The 19,418-nt window shown below is 43.3% G+C and overlaps 1 protein-coding gene across 4 annotated transcripts in view; it reads right to left on the bottom strand.

The window, feature by feature from the left end:
* The window catches only part of grik5 (glutamate receptor, ionotropic, kainate 5), a 76,521-nt gene extending 57,886 nt beyond the window's left edge, over positions 1-18,635 (bottom strand). For 3 of the 4 annotated variants that reach the window (XM_068569950.1, XM_068569952.1, XM_068569953.1), the window contains exons 1-3: positions 18,255-18,635; positions 17,859-18,001; positions 12,940-14,871 (exon numbers count right to left, since the gene is read on the bottom strand). The gene's annotated coding sequence lies outside the window, so the exon portion shown is untranslated. Of the gene's footprint in view, positions 1-12,939; positions 14,872-17,858; positions 18,002-18,254 lie in introns of those variants that run through there. The other variant, XM_068569951.1, reaches the window with a different exon arrangement.
* Between the last annotated feature and the right edge of the window lie 783 nt (positions 18,636-19,418).

The following is a 19,418-nucleotide window of genomic DNA, read 5'->3' as shown; positions in this document are numbered from 1 at the left end:
GGGCAGTGACAGATAGGAGAGAATGAAGGAATAAAGGAGTGAGTGGGAGAAAGATAAAGAGAGGCAGAGGGGGGAGCAGAGGGCGCTTAATGAATGTAAAGGCTGTAACAATGAGGTGAGGTAAATTGTCCATTAACTCAAGGGTTTCTCATGCGTGTGTGTTGCCTCACCATAACATTCCAATTTAGCAGGTTACACTCTGATGCTTCCTGGCCAGAGACATGCAAAGCGTCTTTAGGATACGGAGTTAGGCTGAAGTGAGAGAGAAGAGAGCGATTGAGGTGGACAGGTGGAGAGCAAGGAAACGGCGGGAAAGTAAGAGAGCAAGATGGAGGAAATGTAGTGGTGAAGGAGAGATAAGGGGAGAAGATAGCGAAGCCGGAGAGGGAATATTGAAAGTGGAGAAAGAGAGCAATAGGGGACGAATGGTTAATTCAGCTGGTGAGGAGGAAATTCACAGGGGGAGGGAGATACCATCAGTTCTTCAGATACGGAGGGAGACAGCCACTGCAGAGGGACCGGATCGAGATTTCAATACAGACTCGAAGGGAACAGAGAGCACCGCATTATCACACAGCAAACAACACAATTATTAGTTTCGAAAGGCCCTGAGAGAGAGAGGAAGAGAAAACAAAGATTGAAGCCGGGAAGCTATGATGCTCAACAAACGACACAACAATTTGGTGGCAGAAAGGAGCAAACTGGATGGGAGGTTAATCCGTTTTAATTGGTCTGTGCAATCACAGGGTGCGAGGAGGAAGATAATGACGGGAGAGACGAAATGACTTCTCACTCTGATGTGGCCTAACAGGCTAAATTGAGTCTGTCACATCAATGTCATTTAAGTGATTCAACAATGGATATCAAATGTCACATATCAATTAATTTTTAATGAGTTGAACAAGTGCGTGCGCAGCAATAGATAAGGCACCTCATGCTACAGAATATTTGCACACCGCAGCGTTTAACGCGAGAGATGGCAGGAATTTGGCAATGTTTCCATCCCGCAAACCAAACACAAAGGGCACCTGTCATTAGCACTTATAATGAGTCAATTTGGATTCTAAGTAGCTTGTAGTGCCGTGCCAGGAAAAGCCACACGCACACACACACACACACACACGCACACACACAGATACACACACTCCTTTAGCACCTTAGCTCCTAGCATGAGCAGAGCAATACTTTCTGTAGGAGGACAACATTTATATGGCTACAGCTGCCTGAGTAGTTTTGACAAATGTCAAGTCGAGATGATGAAACACGTCGGGACGTTTGCAACCGTTCAGTTCATCCAAGGTTACTACAATGTGTGTTTATGAATTCATGTGTCTGTGCCTCTCTCTGTGCCTGTGTGTGTGTGTGTGTGTGTGTGTGTGCGTGTGTGTGTGTGTGCATGTGCTTCTGTAAATGCATTTAGATGTTGCCAATGTGTGTAGGAAAGGAAGACAGACAGACACACACTGTATAAAAAGGATTAGCTCACTATTATGGAGGAGCTGTCAAATGCCTTTAAGACCAAAACACATTCCCCCTCCCATCTCCCTTTAACCGATGTTGCTTAATCTCCACCCAGATCCGCCTCAGAAAGATTTAAGGGCTGTTACTGATTCTTCTAATGCTTTCAAATGAACCCTATGCTCTGACATGTATTCAGTTAGCAAGAAAGAAAACTTAAAGTGCATAGCAAACAACATTGAAAGAAAGGCATAAAAACTGTGTGTTTCACCCTGAGTGGTGTGGGGGTGGGTCAGTTATGCAGCGGGTTATTCATAACTAGCAGTCTGCCATACTGGAGGCTATCCAGCTTCAGTAGAGTGTATTAGCTGTTCACCAGGCCGGGTTTCTAATCACACCACGGCTGCACATGGCTGCATGGGCTTTCGCGGTGCTGGTTCACATTCTCCCCCTTGGGGGAATACTGGGTTAATATTCCAACTGCCTATGGATGAGTTATGATTTGGAGTCGAAGTGCAGGGAGAGTTGTGTAATTTGGCGCTATCGTTATCAGCAGTACTCAACATTATCGTCAGTTTGTTTCCGTCAACCTACAAATCCTTACAAACTAGCATTACAGTGAAAGTCAAAAGAGATTAATGGTTTTCTTAATGTACTGACAAGAACGTATCATTATAGTAGTCCACAACATAATTGGTGGGTACTTTGAAATACTGAGCAACAGATAATATAGTAGAGGTGATGATCTCTGATGTTTGCATGGTTCACTTCAGCTTTGCGGAAATTTATTTTTAATTTGTGCCACCATTTATTTTTTTCATCAGTGCATGTGCGATTAGATGAACACAGGGGTTAAAATGATGAATGCAAGCGGAAAAACTTGCAGGACCTTTCAGTGCAGTAAATGATCGTAGCCACAGTTCTTCATATCAACATGGCCTCTTGGTCTCTAATGAGCTTCACACCATCAGCTTTGCTTTGCTCGAAAGCAAACATTGCTCATGTGTATTCATGATATGCCAATATGTGCCACTTCAAAAGATTGTCCGGTTGGCACTTTGAAGAGAGTTGCTCTCTTCTTCAAAAGTCAGCCCTCTCTCTCTCTCTCTCTCTCTCTCTCTCTCTCTCTCTCTCTCTCTCTCTATATATATATATATATATATATATATATATATATATATATATATATACATATATATACATATATATACATATATATATGTGTGTATATATGTGTATATATATGTGTATATATATGTATATGTATGTATATATATACATATATACATATATATATATATATATATGTATATATATACATATATACATATATATATATATATATATGTATATATATATATATATATATATATATATATATATGTATATATATATATATTAATATCTGAGTTACAGTAGCTCTCATTTGGCCTAGCCTTCTGCACCTGTATCGCTGCCAGGACTCTAGCTTTATTTACCGTAAAGATTTCACACCGATAAACACAGCAACTCAACAGCTGCCATGCACACACACACACACACACACACACACACACACACACACACACACACACACACTGGCACTATCCGATTTTGGCTTGCGATCAGAGCAAAACAAAACACAACTGTTCTGGGCTTGGATGCTTGTTGGATTCCTGTCTTTCTTTTTGTCAATTGTTCTCGCCCAACACACTCATTTCTGATTGCTTTCCCTCCGTCTTCAATCATTTTTCTGCTGAACCTGAATGTTCCTGTGAGAAAGCACTGGCCGAGGTGGTCGGAGATGGAGGGCAAAGGGAGGATAGGGAGAGAGTTAGCTCGCCCCTCCCTCCCTCACTATCTCCTCCACGTTCCTGACGGCTAATCGATGTGTTTGGGTTTCCCCCTGTGGCTGTGGCCCAGCCGCCTTGAAAGGTGAGCCCAGCAGAGCTCTCGCCTCCGTCCATGAGGGCACGGAGAAAACCAGCCATCCTAAACCTAGCAGATTAACTCGCCACTGGAGGACTTTACAACTTTCTGCTGAGCTATCGCTTCTCTCCCCTACACCCTCCTCCCCCCTGCCTCCAACATCCCCTCACTAAAAAAGCCTTGGAGGATGGGGTTGGACACACACACACACACACACACACACACACGCCACTTTATTAGCATATTTTGGAATTCAGGTTTTCTCTTAAAATTAATTATTGTACAACAATGTTTTAATACCAAAGCCTTTGAGGGAGAATAAATCCAGTTGCTGTGGTGTCCCGTGAAAAGGATCCCTACAATATCTGCTTCAGAGCAACAAGTGAGATGGATACATGGTGGCAGCATTGATGATGACCCACAGCTAAGCATTCAGGTGACACACACATACACACACACACACACACACACACACACACACACACACATTCAAATCATCCAAATGGTGCATTGATCTCTGCAGCAGCATGGCTCGACAGGTCTGATTGCCGAATGAAAACAAAGGCTGCATGTACAGTGTTGACACACACCATCACTCAAAGAACGCCTGCGGTCACAATGATTACCTGCTGTATGTAAATTGAGCAATAAGGCTGGTTATCCCCTTATGAGAAGCAATTGTTATTATCGTGGACAGGATATCACCGCCAAGTGCCACTGGCCAACTGCTTGCCACTGATTATCTCCCTTTGAAACTAGATGGCCAAATTGGAAAATGATGTTATCATGGGGCCGAGGTTACACAGATCTTCAGGCAGTGCACATGATGGCAGTGCCTTTTGTCTAATTTTTTCGAAGCGGGCAAAGGTCTGACATTGTTGGGTAAACAATGAATCCTCCCTGGGGAGACATATAACTGGTAATTACCCGAGATGTGTTTTACAATATAACACGCCTGACATCTTATTTTTTAGCATCTTACGCAGATAATTCCTAACTGTATCATTAAAGCTGCTGTATTTAATGTAAAAGGGGTCATTTGTAATTCTGACACGGACAGTTATCATCTGACTCTGCAGCTCTCCTTAGCATCTTTAGCATGCTCGGCATTAGCATCTTTGAGCTCATCGCTTCGGCTTTACTGGTGTGGGTAACTCTCGCACCTGGTGGATAATACCTCAAATCCATTCCTGATCCACAATTTGCTCACTAACCCCAATTCATAACTGCTTTAATCCAGCATCTTTTAAGTAAGACACACAATATGTTGCGTCCCACCTTATCCCTCTGACGGTCTTATATCATCTTCCACTCCTGACCTGCAGACACGAGGCTGATTGCAGGTGCTAATAAGCTGGCGTCACCTGTGTGGACCCGCAGATGATCTGCTCTCTCAGCCTGTTCCTTCAGATCAAAGTCTGTCTCAGGAAATTAGTCTGAAATTGCCTGTGCAGCTCAGCATGATGGCACACAATACATTGATTCTGGCATACACCATATAGAGTAAACAATGACCGCCTGGCAGAATACACATATCGAGAGCTCGCACACCCCATGTTTGGAATTCAAAGGAAATATTAACACACACGGCAGCAAAAAACTCTCTTGAGAGATCTTGACACAGACGGAAAAACGCCTACGCAACATTCATATTACATATATAAGCGTGGCATACAAACACATGTACAAATGCTACATCAAATATTTATGTATACACAGACACACAACACGCTCACGTGAAGAAAAAAAAAAGCTCCGTTACAACATTCTTGTAGTATTTTCAATTATTGTGATAACATATAGCATTTCTGGGTTTGGTGAAGGTGAAAAATCTCCGCACCGCGAGGAGGTTCAGGGAAAAGCACAAGAAAAATGGCTCGGGGTTTAGACTTTGATTCCTCAGCAAGTGAGCAGCTCAGGAGGACTTGAAATAAACACTGGTCAAACAACTCTGTGGATTAAATCAAGTACCACTGGAGCAGAGACAAGAATTGTTTTTCATTTTAACTGAGCTTCTTGGATGATGTGCTGTTTTTGTTTAGTGCAAGGGAAGTAGAGAAGTGTCGCCCTCAGGAAGGCGTCAAGTGGTTGAAAGACTTACTTTGCTTTAGTGAAGCATTTTTACTTTATGTCACACACACCTCCGTGTGAGCTGAACTACAGTCAACACTTCTTTCCCTGGGTGTCTGATTTAACATTATACACCGCTAATCTGAAAGTTATACACCAAAAAGGCACTGATGCAGATAATATTGTAGTATTTTGTGACATCTCTGCGTGTGGTTGCAGTGGGGGGCATTGGTGGGGGGTTGTCATCGCAGCTAAGTTTTGATGTGGAAAAAAATGCTGCCACATATTTCAGACCCACCACACATCAGTGGAAATATGAAGCCCATGCAAGCACAATGTGTAAATTCATCACATCTGTTATGTTTTTATTTTTTTGTTATGATGACATGGCCCATTTGGAGTATTATGTTTCATTGAGCCAATTACATATGCAGCAGTCTAAAATCAAGCAGTAGCTCATAATCAACTGCCGCATCACCATTTGGATCGAGGCGGCTGAGCTGGAACGGACTTGTGTGTTAATACTTCTGACTGGTGGAGCTGATGAACAGACTCTTGACTCACAATCTTAAATGCCAGTGTTGTGGAGACAATGAGACGCGACAAAACATCGAAATTTGGCCTCAGATAATATTTCAAGAAGAGAAAGCAGAGATGGCATCTTTTGTATTCAAGACACTAAATTAAGCTTTATTAATATACACTACATAAATTTAAACCTAATCTGCATGTTGACATGTTTACATCATGTATAGAAAGCGGTCTGTTACATTAGTCATTCAATATTATTTCCAGTATATTTGCACTCTGCACCACAGCACTACTGTATTTACAATTTACAGAAACAGCCGGACTTATATACACTGTTTATTGTAATTATTATTATTATTTGGGCTTGTTGTTGTTAATAGTTTTATTATTATTGTGTTGATTTAATGAGTGTTGTTGCTGTTGTTGTTATCATGTCTTTCAGTTTGTTCATTGAAACTGTACTACAACAAGATAACAGTGCAGCAGATCTTATAACTTTAGTTTAATAAGCCATTTTTTTAGTTGTCTTTAGACACAAGAAGAGGAACAGTATAAAGTGCTAACCTCTAATCGCTAATGTGACAAAACTGAGCCAGAAATCTTGGTGCAGTCACATTTTTCTTAATGTGTACATTAAGAAAATTACAAAAAATCTGCCTACAATAACCTTAAAAATAAATCAAGAATTAAAGCACTTATGTCTCAGTCGGGTTCAGCAAAACATTACTCCTGTTCTCAGATCTTTACTGGCTTCCTGTTTTTCAAAGACTTGATTTTAAGATATAGCTGTGGGTTTATAAAGCACTGAATGGTGCAGCGTTCAGCTGTTATGAATTACAGCAGGGGTGTCAACTCATTTTAGTGAAGCGGCCACATGCTGCCCATTTTGATCTCAAGTGGGCCGGACCAGTAAAATCACAGCATAATAACGCATCATTAACGACAACGTTTCTCTATGTTTATATCATTGGTGAAGGTTTTTAGATGATAAACTCTATTTTAAGGTATTTCAACAATTAACTAGAAACATAAAGACCAAAATTTCATTTCAGTATGTTTGACACCCGTGAATTACACACTTGGAACAAAACTCACAGAAAACCTGAGGTGTGCGCTGCTATTTTATTTTGTTTTATTATTTTTACAATCTTGTTGCGTTTTTATTCAAATAGCCGTTTATCTCCTGTTTTATGGCCTTTTGTAAAGCACTTTGAAATACTGTGTTGTTAAAAGGTTCTCTAGAAATAACGTTGAAGTGCTATATATCAGCAGGCTGCCCTTTGGGCCGTTAACAGGTTTAATTAACAAATTGTTGAAAGACCCGGGTGACTAATTGAAAAGTCCAAAGTCCCCAATGGATGACAACTTCATGCTAATGAAATTAACATTTTACTGCTTATTTAAGAAAGGACAATGCATCAAGTATTTCAAAGAAGATTTTTTTTTGACAATTTTTTTTTTTTAAATATGTGTAAATTATATCTGCTTCTGGTCTAAGTCCCTAGAAAATGACAAACCATTACAGCACATTTCACAGGAGCATTTTTCTATAAATCATGACGAGTGAATTGGTGCGTCATGAAGATCGCTGACCGTTTTCTTCCGCATAACCTTCTATTATCTTGAATAAATAAACCAGTCTTGTCTTTTTGAGGTATAAGTTTGATAAATCAAAACTTTCTTTGATGCACATGTTATTGAAAACATATACACATGTTAGATATAGATATGAGACTGAGTAAATGCATTTAGGCGGAGTTCATTGGGCTCCTGCTTTTTTCACGTCTTCAGTTAAACAAACAAAATGTATGCTGGCCTTTTCTGTTAGATTAAATGTTATAAAACATGATTGTACTGCAGGTATAAATGTTAAATAAAAGACTATGGAAGAAGTTCTGCAAATGTATTTGTCAACCCTTATAAAATCTCCTGCAACCCACCTGCAGGTCTTGATCCACTCTTTGGGAATGACTGCTCGAGAGTCTGTAGAGTTGAGTCGAGTCCAACATATATATTAATGGAGAGAAGCGATAGCTGTAGATATCGTGATGAGTGCTATTATTACACTGTCAGGGAAGCTGCTGCTCGGCAGGAGCCACAGTGAAACATTCAAATGTAGAATAGATTCACTAGACCAAGGCTGACAATAGTGTTACCTGAAGGATTTTTGAATGATTCTTCACACAGAAGCAATTATTGGACAGGAGTGGATGAACAGTGCAACACTGCTTGCAGAGCGCTTCACTTTATACATGTAAAAGAAAAGACATTGCCCTTTTACTCTGGCAGCACTTACTAATATGTGGTTTCCAAATATCTTCGCAAAAAGGTTCACCAAACAGATGCACTCCACTACAGTTTAAAATTGTTTATACTGTTGACTAATGATAATGAAACTGCTGATCACAGCAGTCACTCCTATAATATCCTCTCACTATCCGATCTCAAAATAAAATAACAAGAAAATTAAACCATTTTTTTCTTATTTTGCTGCTTAACTCCCACACGCGTCCTCGGGGGTCTGCACACAGGTTTGATCAGTGATTGCAGGATGACATCCCCCGCTGAGTCTCCATTTTCCAGCTGCGCGCTTCGCCTGCTCAGTAACTGATTAGATTAAAAGGTGCGCTCTTTCACTCTGAAACTTTCAGATACATGGGCCGACACCATTGGACAGATAAATATGGTTATTACCCATGAGGCTGTCAACGATTTGCAAGTAAACAGTGTCGTAAAATACACCTCAAATTTGAGCTAAGTGCTTTGCAAAGTTCTGTGTTTGTCAGACTGTTAATATATACAAAGTTTAGCAGTCAAACTATTGACTCTCTGCCTGGGATAATTATAAAAAAATTGCTCTCATCTGTATAATTGAATAAATAATGTTACGGCTGCCTACAAACTAGCTTCCCCTTTTGGTGCAATAAAGGTTGCATTTCATTGAATACAACAAGTGAATCAGACAAGCTGGACCGCAGCTGAAGTTTAAAAACAGAATGAGTGACATGAGCAAACCCTCTGGTAAGAATCAAGAAATTGACATAGAAATAATGAGCAGTCATGCCACCATGAAAACAACACGCAACACTACCCAGTATGCCTTTCGCCAGCCTCGCCACATTCTCTCGGGGACACGTCCTGACATGACCTCAAATCAAGCCTTTCAGCTTTTGTCACGACACTTACACACTCGCACGAGGCGGTGGCGATCTAGCGGTGGAACGTTATAGCTGTGACTTTCTCAGCCTGCGCCAGCCGGCTGATTAGGACAAGCCGGGTCAGGACTTAGCCTCAGACTGTATTACAACTACACTGATAGAATAATGACCTTTTCTACTGATGCTAATGCAAAAGAGTGTCACTGCTTCCTTTAGTGTTGTCCCGGATGTATCTCCTGGGTGTATCTCGTGAAGCACTAAATAACTAGAAACAGTAACAGTACACATATACAAATGATCACACTTCCATCCGGTTCCCACATATTGTACACATTTCTTTTATCTTCTTGCAATCCAATCTTAATGACTCCATTAACTCAGAGGCCATTAGCTGCATTCACTTTATGGCCATCCAAACTGCCCAGGCAGGAGCACATTATGGAAAGGGCATGTGTGTCCTAATGTCCATTTGTTGTCATCCCCCTCGCTCACACACACTCACTACCTCACACACTCACTCACTCATTCAATGTATCCCCCCCGAGGCCAGCTTGCCTTAAGCAAGCAGGAGTGGACAAACGATAAGCAAGCAGCCATCTTTTGTGCTCCATTAGGCAATGAGGAGCAAAGGTTTAGTGCAGGCTGCAGTGCCTCGCGCTGGTGGTCAAGCGGTGGAGAAGTGCTGCTCAGTGATAGAAGAGATCTCGTATCCCAAATTAGCCCTGCTCGCGTTGGAGCAGAGGCTGTCTGAGACACTTCAGGGGTGAACTACCACGCAAGAGGCGGCATGGGGCATGATAGCAGATGCCAGTCACAGTAAATTATGGATTCAGCGTTGATCACAGTCTCACAATTATCGTTTCCTGCGATAACACCATAAATATACAACTACCTGTTGGAGAAGCGTTCCCTGCTACATTCGGGCTGAGTTAGAGAAATTACAGCTACTGATCACCTTTAGAGAAAGAACAGCTGTTCCCACCAAAGAACTGCAACATGATTAATGATGCAAACAAAGAGGAAATGTGTTTTTGCCTTAACAGTAAGTAGTGAATCATCAAGGAACGCTACTGTGAATTGGAAACAGCAAATACAAATCTGCACAATGCAATTAGAAAATCCAACCCCGAGGGATGATGGGACCATTGATCTGAAAGGACCTAACTGGTAGCAAACAGGAACTTTGGGAAGCTCTGAAACCCAACATGAAAGATTATTTCATGAACCGTGTGCATCTCTGCTAGGATTTAGATCAAGTCGAGTGAAATGATTGGAGCATACTGTACCAACACAGTATACTGTTGCTGTGAAAAGCACTTAAAAGGGGAAACCAAATGACAGGAACTCAGAACTGATCATTTGGCTCATCGAGTCCATATTGCCCTTTCTGTTTCTGCATGTCTAGACACACTGAGCAGAGTGTATGTGCCTCAACATGGATGCTTTTCGACTGGAGCTGAACTGGTTCTACTGAGTGACTCATACAGTTACTTTTTGACTTCGGGGCTCAGCTGGGGAGGGTCTGGGGTCAAAGTTCATTTGGCGTCACTGAAGCAAATACACTGCATGACATGGACATGAAAGCTCCACTAGATGACAAATGTGCTGCACAGGAACAGAAAGTGAAATGAATGGTTGCCAACTTGCAGTGGTTTGGGGCTATTTTAAGCTGCATGTTTGTGCCGTGTGTCATATTTCATTGATTTTGTTTTGTGCCCTCCGCTCCGGTTTGTTATTTGTGACTCTGGTACTATAACATCACATGCTAAATGCATCTTTTCTATTTCCTGCTCCCAGCTAATCTTAAGCTCTGCAGGCAAATGGTTGCTCCTGCTGAGAGGAGAGAGGAGATATTGTTTATTTCGTAGGAGGGGGTTTGAGACCAGACTAACCCTGATATTACCTCGCTACTCCGGGAGCAGTGGGTTTCAGACGGCTGTACTTTACTTCCGCTGAGCAGAACTGGACAGCGGTTTCCGCTGCCTGCTTGTTTTTCCATTCTCCAGAGGGGTGTGAGACCATTTATCAGCTACCAGAAGAACACGTATCGATGTGCAACACAGCCTGGGAATTCAGCTTTTATTACACTTTAAACTGCAAGGTCAACTTGGCAGGAATCTGTGTCAAAGCTGTCAAGCGTGGAAACATGAAACAAATAGCCCACGCAGAGGATGAGGTGTAAAACACCAAGATAAGGGGCAGACGTCTCACTGAGAGAGCCTTTGGTTTATGTTTACACATGTGGAATCAGGTAATAAACTGAGAGGTTCCTCTGTGTGTGTTTTGTCCCTTTTGTAACTGACATTAACAACTGGAGGAAATACAAGGCGAGTCAAAATTGATGTCACATGATTGAACATAATGACGACATACATCAATTTAGGGAGAAAACCTGGGCAAACATCATTTTTCCCTCAGCGCCCCTTTGTTTATGGCCACTTGTCATATTCAAAGTCACGCCATGTCTTCCCACTTTCCCTCAGCGGCGGGGGAGAAGACTTGTTGTGAAGCATTGGCCCTTGTGAGAGTGTAATGTAGTCAGTGCTGTCATGCCTTTGATGCCATCATATGCCAGTCCTCCTCTCTTCTCTGGGTTTTCTGACAGTGACAAAGGGGATCGGCAGCAGTGTGTTATCAGCGTGCAGCTGCAGTAATCGTATTATTTAGTAATCTTAATTCTGAGAGGCTGACCAACAGTGTGAACAAAGCGGGGTCTTACTAAGCCCATCAGAGTGCTCCCATGGAGCAGAGGTCTTTTCCTGCTCCGCGGCCCCTTCAGACCCACACCCTCCCTTCTCTCTCTGTTTCTCACCCTCCCTCCTCCATGTGTCCTCCTCTCTGTTGCTTTCTGTCTCCCCCTCTCCTCTCTCTCTCTCTCTTGTATGCTCTCTCCAACATGTTTCTCATTCTCCCTCTCTCGCCGCTTTTTTCCTTCATTTTTTTTCTCCACCGTACCAATATTTCTGTCTCTGTAACGCTCTGAGCTGGGAGTTTGTGTAATGGCGTTATTCACAGTTCATTGGTCTGTTTGAAGGGACTATCTTGATTGAGCGTCTCCCGGTGCAGGGCCTGGTGACTGTGGGAGTGTATAAAGATGTGGATGTGTCCACGGAGATAGATGGGCTTAGTAATATGCAGGACATTTCAGAGGCTGGGTTTCAGTATACGGTTTCATCCAAGGCAACACAAAAGGAGATAAAAGGAGGCTGAAATTATATGCAGCCGGGGTGTAATGCTCAGGGCATTAGATGTGAAATGGAGGCAACAAAGACCTAGTAAGGGAATCACAGTCATTCCCATTAGCTGGTTCACCCTCTTCAGCCCCTTTCCATCTCACCCTAATGAATGCAAGTACACTGACACAGAACCCAAAACTGCTCTGAAAAGCAAAAATACTCACTACTAATTAGTTCAAATTAACCCCAGGACCAATATGTAGGCACACACACACACACACACACACACACACACACACACACACACACACACACACACATCCAAGGAAAGACCCCTCCATCGCTTTTTGACACTCCTCTGATGCTGTTGTAAGCTTGGCTGTAAGATCAAAATCTCTTTCTTTGGCCCACACACACACACAAATACACACACACACGCACAAACACACACACATGCTCAAGTTGCCTGGAGCAGAGGAAGCACAGGAAAGCAAATCCGCTGTGAAGACACCATAAAACCAACACTGCAGAAAGACAGACCCCGTCCGTGTTTCTGCATACATGAGCAAAATACACGCTAATGACATGCAGAGTGCATCTGAACACACACACACATAAAAAGAGAGAGTCCTACTTACAGAATGAATCAGACGGTATCAGATGTGCTGTGCCATATTATCGCTGTAGTAGTGACTCAACACAGGCATGGAGATGTGAGACCACAGGGGCGGAGGGCACCGTGGAGGAGTCAGAGTTCACACTGTGTCGTTGGGGGGTGAGGACGCATAGAGGGAACCTGGAGGAGTCCAGTGTTTATACTCGGATGGAGAAAATAATCCCTTTCGAGCAAGGCAAGAAAAATCAACAATTGATGAAAGGAGAGGTTCAATTCTGTGCACAAAGAAGGCGAGGGATTGATTGGTCCGCAGTTTTTCTTTTCCCGATCTCTAACTTTGAGAAAAAAAGTGAAAAATACAACAACAGCCCATCCCCGAAGAGGGGGGAAATTAGTCACTTAAAATGGGGCCCCACCTTTCCTTTTATGCTGTCTGTGTTTTGCTTTCTTCTGTCTGCCCACCTCTTGTTTTTGTCTGGATTGCAGAGGGCCTATGAGCAGAGGAACCACTGCATCAGAAAAACAATCACCTCGCCAGACGACGAGAGAACATAAAGGAGTAAATGACAAGCAGATGAAGGGGAGGATTTCCGACACCTGCTCTCTCCCTCTGTTTCTCTGCCTGCCTCTCTCTTTCTCTTTCACTCTCCAACCTGTATTTCCTTCCTCGTAACAGCGTCCTCACTTTTTAGTGCATGGGCTTGCCAAAGTACTGACTGAGGTGGATGCAGATGAGGTGAGATTCTCCAGAAGCTCCGAGCACAGGGATGTTCCCCTTCTTTCTTTCTGTCTCTGCTTTCTTTTCTTTCACTTGGTCTCTTCCTCGTACACTGCATAGAATGACAATGAATTGCAAGCTGTCCACTGTGCCGGCACTGGGTGTCTGCCTGGCTCTCTGCCTGACACTTGGAAAAGGCTGCGTACCCGTCTTCCTGTCTGTCTGTCTTCCTGTCTGTCTGTCTCACTGGCCTCAGAGCTTGTCTGTCAGTATAGCTGTCTGTTTACCAGGCCGTCTTTCAGTCTGTCGTCCTGCCAAACTCTAAGATACAGGCCAGTCTGGTGGTGCAGGGGGGGCATAACCCGACTCTCCTGCTCAAGTGCCCCCCCTGGTGTAAATCCTGACCCTCCCCATCGCACTAACTAGCCTCCAACACTGCCCAGGTAAATTAGAAAGAGACGCTAAATCTTCTTATTTCTCCTTCTACCTGTTTCCTTCTATTTCCTGTCTATTTTCCCCCTTCTCCTCTCCTCAGTCTCCTTACTCGTTATCTATTCTGGACGGTCGGTCCCTCCTCTCGCGCCGTCACTGAGGAAGGATGAAGAAGAATGGTGCTGCTTCATAATGTATTTCACCGCAATGTGTGAAAAAGAAAAAAGAAAAAAAGTGTAGGATAAAAGGGAGGGTTTCTTTTGAAATTGTTCCTTTAAAAAAAAGAGAGAGAGAAATCCCTCCTCCCCCAGAACAAATCAGAATAGGGACCCTCTCGAGGGGGGATTTTCAATTACTCGCTTTTGCCCACGAGCCAATCTGTAAAAGCGGCCCAGCTCTGAGGTGTGCACGAAAATGTCGTAATCTTGAGAGGATATCCGGGCGATAAATCCAGACATGTCTGAAAACTTCATACCTTTGCTCAAGCATCCCTGCAGCCTATTTCATTTCAGATGAAGTCCAATGATGAAGCTCACACGTATGCTCAACAGGTTGATTGTTTTGTTGTAGGTCAACTCCTCCGAGGTCTGCCGCCCGCTGCGTTCCTCTACTTCCTGTAGACAGCTCCTGGTTTCTCCGTCGAGCTTGACCAGCCTCAACCCTGCAGGTTCAGTCCTCGCTGGGAATGTTCGAGCTGATGGCTGGAGATGGTGGAGGAGGTTAGGTGTGGAAAGCTCGTCGCTGGAGGGTGAATGTTGGCTTCCATGTTGCCCATTTGGTTTCCATCCCTGCAAGGCTTCAGATCTGGAAGGAGAGGAAGAGGAGAGGCAAAGTAGAGGGGTGAGAGAGGGAGAGTGCATGAAAGGTTAGTATGGTGACATTTGTGTCACTCTGCCTTATCACGTATGTCATTCTCCTCCTCGTCACACTCCACCCTGCCTGTCGTCCTGCTGTCTATTCCGTCCTTGTCACTCTTCCTCCGACTTTGCTGCTTGTTTGCTCCTTCCTCCTCTACTTCCTCTTTTTTTGATTTGATCGCGTCTCTCTTCTTTCCCCTATATCCAATCATATATCTACACATCGCCTGCTTTCGTTATATCATTTCTCCGGTGTTATTCTATAATTCCAGTGTGGCTATCCATCACACTCCACAGTATCCAAGATGCATGTGATGTGATGAAGGGCCGGGGAGGGGCCTCTGACTGGTAAATGTGCCTGAGGCTGTCCAGGCTCAAAGTATCAATGCAGGTACAAGAAGTCACACTTGACGGGTGAAGACATCCTGGCATAGGCTGTCATTTTAAATTGAAATTCAAACTAGCATACGAACTTGGGAAAACATAAAACATTTGATCTGTTGGGATGTATCAGAATTTGAAATACTGCGGTGCAGAAGTGCAATGGGATGTGCGTTGTAATCCAGTGGGGTCGTTTCTAAAACAAACTGTCCCTCTGATCCGCTGCATGCCCTGCTGCCCTCAGTGAACTGTCATTGCTCTTTGCGCTGATGTAAAAAGGAAATGAGCGACATGAGAGCTGTGCTGAATGGATAATCATGACACCATCTCAGAGGTAATTGGAGGAAGCGTTTGTTTCGGATTCAACACCATAGATGAAAAAAAGGTGTGGGTGTTTGCAAACTTTGTTCGTCGGCAGCTTGTCACTGAAGGGAGGCGGCTGGGGCCCCGTGAATGTATGAGACTGTTAATTCTACGGTGTATTTTATGACATGGGTACATGTGTTTGCGTTCAAACAAATTACATGTCGGTGAGAAGTTGAGTTGCAGCTCTTGTATAGACAGGCCTCACTTTGTCTCTCAAACTAATAGGACGGCGGTAATAGTCAGCTGATGTTTCTGTATTGACACAATATAGGCATCATGGTTGGGATTTGGATTTGGATTTTTGGATTTGTTTGCTTTTGAGGTTTTTTTTTTACATTATTTCTTTTAGATTTCAGGAAAAATGCAAATACTATAATCTTTTGTATTCGTCATCAAGCAGCACTGTATTGTTTGAAAAATGTTACTCTACATACTGTATGAATAAACAGAAAGAAGAGGATGGAAAGATGGAAAATGTCCTCATTAAGAAAAGGCGCAAGTGTTCAATGTTTTTAAACAAACAAATATAAGATTTGGAAATAACACAGACTAAGATTTTCAGACAGCATTTGAGAACTCTGTCGTAACGTTGAAATTTGATCATGCTCACTTGCATTTAATGTATGCAAATATAGATTAATACATTTTTTGTTTTTTACACTTTGATGAATAGTTCATTTCCGTGATGCACGTTATTACATGTGTGTACCTTTACATTGTGCCAAAACATTCTCAGCTTTTCATCCCTCTCCATCCCTTCAGACTAACAATGCTCCAGGGAGACAGGTATGCACACAAAAACAACAGATGGCAACACTACTGTTGAGCCTGAGCTTAAACCTGAGTTTCTTGTTTTGTTTTTTTCTTTCCTCATAATTGTAACGCCGTTTCATAATAAAAAAGATTGCCTACATCTGAAAATAGCAGCAGGATTAAAAATACTAACAGGTAGTCTCGCTTCTGTTACCATGCAACAGTTTGCACCTGTTGCATAAAAGTATAGCTTTTAAAATCTAATCAAAAAGCTCCCATATAATACCGTCTTAATTCAAAGCAGCACAAACAAAGCATACATGGCTTTAAACATAAAGCCATGTATTGACATAAGGACTCTTTTAACAGCACAAAGCAGAATCATTAAACAGGTTTAGTGACATTTTCCTTTTTTCCAGTTTAGCTAGATGATGGTCTATTTAAAATGAAAAATGTGAGGCCATTCAGTGTATCAGCTCTAATCAATAATGCTGTGTAGATAGACGTGACCCTCCTGTGGCACCCACATCCTCCAAGGCCCATTTACCATGAGGCTGTGCGTGTGTGCGTGCGTGTGTGTGTGTTTTTGTGAGTTCGCACATTGGTAAATAGGGCTCAGTGTCTGTATGTGTGTGAGTGACACACGTGTGAAAAGATGTAGGTGGGTGTGAATTGGTGTACAGAAGGTAGATCAGCAAGGAGTGCAAAGAGGAAGGTGCATGTCAAGCGAGAGACAGCGTGCGTCTCTGTGTGTGTGTGTGTGTGTGTGTTTGTGTGCGGGCATGTACATGACACAGCTGTCATGCCTGCAGCAATTAATCACATTGATCCACTTCATAACCTTTTGTTCTACAGATCCCACACACTGAGGCTGAACACACACCTCTGCCCTCTCTGCATTGTGGCACAGACGCACACACATCAAACGCTATCAAAATGATTGACACAGACACAGAAATAGCAACCCCTTTACTCACACATACAAACACAGCCTCTGCATTCATTCCCAGTGTCAAGACAAGAGACTGAAACGTCTTCGATGTGTCTGAATTCAAACAGAATGTGGAGAGGAGCTTGAAGAGACAGAGAGGGGGTTGGCGGCGAGGAGGAGGTGGGGGGGGAGGGGAGACACAGCCAAAGAGGAGGAGAGGAGAGAGGGCAGCGGAGAGGGAACAGGGGAAGAGAAGCAACACATTGAAGTGAGCCATTCAGATTTCTTTCAATTTCATCAAACTGGAGAGGTCTGTTTATTTGGGACACAGGTGGGGGAGTGGTAAGGTGAGAAACACAAGGAATCATCAGTGGTGAAAATGCTCGGAGCAGAAGTGTACACTGAAGACGAGGAAGCAGACAGAGAGCTACAAGAAACAAGAAAATGAGAGGTGATAGAGAATGGAAAGAGGACGAAAAAAGAAAGAAAAAAAGGACACTCACTCATTTCAGCGGGCTCTCAACAGGCGAGCACAATCCCCGCTCTGTGATCCCATCCTGGGGAAAGGCGCAGCGAGATCCTGGAGCTCCCTCCGCTGAATACCAATGGGGCTGCTAATATCAGCTCACACTCGCGCACACCAGCACTGAGGATGAAAAGGCACAAACACACAGAGTCAAGTCTGGGGTAGTTGTTTAAATCAGAGGGAGGAAAAAAAAGCTGTTCAGTGATGCAAACGGCATATCACAATAGAAGAGACATTGCAGCACAACTGCATTTGCATTTCTTTCTTCCTCTCTCATTTACCCAAAAAAATCAGTGCACAAGCTAAAGGCATCAATCCACACACACACACACACGTGCACACACGGATATGTGCAGCCTATACAAATACTCACTGAGCATAAATTCAATTCCAGCGAGTCCCAAAGTCGACTCTATTCTTGCTCACAGCACCACGGCTTCCGAGGGTGTTAAAAGAGAAATGAGTTGTCCGCTATTTTTCCTTTCCCTCCTCGAGGGTTCCTCACAGCAGTATCTGATGCAAGGATCAAAGGATGTGAAGGCAGACTCTTGGTCCTCCCTTATTGTCTCCTCGTATGCAGTGTACATCCAGTTTTCCTGTATCCATTTGTTGATTCAGGTCCAATCCATCCGCCTGCCCGAGGAATTCGCTGTGACTCCGCGACTCGCGACGGCCAACTGCATTCACTTAGTCACCCTCCCTCCTGCCTCTCTCCTCTCGCTCTCTCCCCTCTTGCTCAATAGTATGCCCGTACCCCCTTGGCTTTCTCCAATCTAATCAGCCCTCTCTCTCTCTCTCTCTCTCTCTCTGCACTCTCTCTCTCTCTCTCTCTCTCTCTGCACCCTCCCACTCTCTCACCCCCCTTCTCCTCCTCCTCCTTCTTCCCAGCACCCACTTCTCTACTCTCTCTCTCCTAGGTATTTTTTCTCAAAGATGAATATCAACCCCCCATCCTCTCTCTTCTCTCTGTCAGTCTCTGCGATAAGCATTTGAAAAAAGGGAAAAAGGCAAAACTGGCCATGAAGAAAACACACACACATGCACACACACACATGCACACCAACAGAGAGTAATCATGGGGATGTGTTACACCCCTAGCCAGGGTAAACTACCCTGACAGAGTTTGACATGGCTACATGCTCAGGGAGACAAACACTATCACACCACCACGCCGCTGGCCTCATACCCTATGACACACATCACGCACTGACACACACACACATTCATATCTACACACATAGCATAATCAGATACAAACAAACAATTGGGCTCACGTACTGGGGCACATATTGGTACAATGTCACTGATATGCACAAACACAAGCGGGGAAAGACGAGGGAAACACACACACACACACACACACACACACAATCAAACATGTATGCACACATACACAGTGGTCCTAAGTAACTCTATATTTACTGATGTACAATACGATGCTGAAGTATTTAGCAGTATTAGCTACATTCACCTACATAATTAGTTCCATTTTATGCTAATAAATACTGTATTTCAGAGGGAAGATGTTGTCTTTACA

Source organism: Clinocottus analis, unplaced genomic scaffold (genome assembly GCF_023055335.1).
Source record: "Clinocottus analis isolate CAN_PGR_092001 unplaced genomic scaffold, fCliAna1.0.p SCAF_9, whole genome shotgun sequence".
NCBI classification, from domain to species: Eukaryota; Metazoa; Chordata; class Actinopteri; order Perciformes; family Cottidae; genus Clinocottus; species Clinocottus analis.
This window is presented reverse-complemented; position numbering and strand designations above follow the sequence as displayed.